This window comes from Triticum dicoccoides, chromosome 3B (assembly GCF_002162155.2).
Source record: "Triticum dicoccoides isolate Atlit2015 ecotype Zavitan chromosome 3B, WEW_v2.0, whole genome shotgun sequence".
Lineage (NCBI taxonomy): Eukaryota > Viridiplantae > Streptophyta > Magnoliopsida > Poales > Poaceae > Triticum > Triticum dicoccoides.
In genome coordinates, this window is record NC_041385.1 from 195,404,015 (window position 1) to 195,406,671 (window position 2,657).

Sequence of the window (2,657 nt, forward strand, 5' to 3'; positions counted from 1 at the left end):
TTTAGGATGGCAGATGCAAGGATCAAGTTCGCGCAACCAGATGAGAATTCACCTTTTGGATATCACTTGAAGGAAGCCACTAGATACTTAAACATAGGAGTACCAAGCTTCACTGGGATTTTCAACGCCACTTTACCCGAAGAGGAGCGCTGGAGGATTCAAGTCTACATTCCAGGAAGGACGTTTGCACCAGTCACGGAGCCAATAGAGTTTACCTTTGATGTACCAACATGGAACCTAGGAAAGAGCATGGCAGCTCACATCGCCATGGGACGAATTGGAGAAGTTTACTACAACAATCTCAAGAATACCATCTACCAGATTTGTGGGCGCCGAGATGAGCATTGGGAGATGATCACCACCAGGAAGGACAGATCAATCGCAGCTTATATTCAGGAGTTAAACCAACACATCCGACGCCAGGAGAATCAGATGTGCGCAGATATGGAGGAACTACAGAAAGCTATGACCAGGATCAAGGAGCTAGAAGCAGAACTCAAGGCTACGCGTAAAGACTATATGGAAGAAATCGTCGCTCTAGTAAGACAGAACAGTGACCTTAAGGAGAAGATTGGAGTATTCATGGGAGGATCAGCACCCAGAGGAGAAGAGGATGAACCTACATGTCCAGATAATTATATCATCATCGACGACACCGACTCGGATCCCGACGACAACGATGATGACTATGTTGATGAAGCTGGAGCAGATATCATGGAATCTGCATCGGAGCAGTTTTTCTAGTTGACCACCATAACAGTAGTAGAATTTTCCACCATTTAATTAGTTTTAATCCAAGCACTTTTGTAACGATAGTTAGACCGTTGTATGCCCTTGTTTGAATTGATTGGAATGATAATGTGTGTGTTTGCCTCATGTGCATTTGGGTAGTGTTATCTCACTAGACCTCATTCTATTCTTAACTCTTCCTTTAAACCCTCAGATGCCTCCGAGACGCGACCCCGAGTTTGTTTTCCCGCTAGAAATCACCTAGTTGATTCAGCAGCAGAATACCTTGATTCAAACAATGGTACAGAACCAAGGCAACAACAACAACAACCCACCACCACCACCACCTGTTGACCATATGGCACGTTTCTTAAGGTTGAATCCGCCGGTGTTTTTCAGTAGCACCGAGCCGATAGTAGGAGATGATTGGCTCCATAAGATAGGGAGGGAGTTGACCACTGCAGGATGCACAGATGGAGAAAAGGTGAAGTTTGCCGCACATCAGCTTGATGGACCCGCAACAGCATGGTGGGAGAATTTTACAGCCACTTACCCTGTAGACACTGTCACATGGAATCAGTTTCAGCAAGCATTTCGTACTGCTCATGTTTCAGCAGGAGCTATGGCCATGAAGAAGCGTGAGTTTCACAACTTACTCCAAGGAGGACGGACAGTTGGCCAGTATGTGGATGATTTTAGTAAGCTAGCACGTTATGCCCCAGATGACGTTGCTACGGATGCAGCTAAGCAGGAGAAGTTTCTAGAAGGACTGAATGATGAGCTGAGCATGCAGTTGATGGTAGCCACTTTCAATAACTACCAGGAGTTAGTAGACCGTGCTCTTATGATTGAAGGGAAGTAGCATCAGATTGATAATCGTAAGAGGAAGTATGCACAGGGGAAGTACAATTCTGGAGCTCAGAAGAAGCCACGCTTTACCCCAAAGTCAGGAGGACATTTTCAGCATACTCACGGAGGAGGCAGCTCGCACAATCATCATGGCACCAAGAATGGAAACGGGAATGGAGGAAGCAATGGACAAAGCCGCACCAACCCGTAAACACCATCCAAGGTAGACTTGAGCCATATCACTTGTTATAAGTGCCGTAAGACGGGGCATTATGCAAATGACTGCCCTGAAGCCCAAAATGGAAATGGCAATGGAAGCACAGGAAAGAAGACGAACCCTTTCAACAGGGGGCAAGTGAACCACGTTACTGTGGAGGAGGTTGAAGCTCAGCCAGACGCAGTAATAGGTAAGTTTTTGGTTAAGGCATTACTGCAGTTGTTCTTTTCGATACTGGTGCATCGCATTCATACATATCAAGGGGATTTGTGAATAAGTTTAGCCTGCCCACTAAGACTCTTAAGACACCCATGCTAGTAAGTTCACCGGGAGCTGAGTTTATGGTCAGTCAAGGATGCTTTCAGGTGTCGTTGAGTATAGGAAGGCATGTTTTCCCCACGGATTTGATTATATTGGAATCCCAAGGGTTGGATGTAATTCTTGGTATGGATTGGCTGTCGATGTATGGAGGAAACATTGATTACGCCAGTAAGACAATTTTGCTTACTACACCAGAAGGGATAAGGATCAAGTATGTATCACGGCATGAGCCGAGAAGAGCACATGTAAATTCCTTATCAGGAGTTGTGCAGGAGGAAGTACCAATGGTAAGGGATTTCCCCGATGTATTTCCAGAAGAGTTGCCAGGCATGCCACCGGATAGAGACATTGAGTTCATAATTGAACTACTGTCGGGCACTGGGCCGATATACAAGAGACCGTACAGGATGCCAGCCCAAGATTTGGAGGAAATTAAGAAGTAGATTAAGGAGTTGTTGGACAAAGGTTTTATTCGCCCAAGTTCTTCGCCTTGGGGATCGCCAGTACTTCTGGTGGAGAAGAAGGATGGATCTTTAAGAAT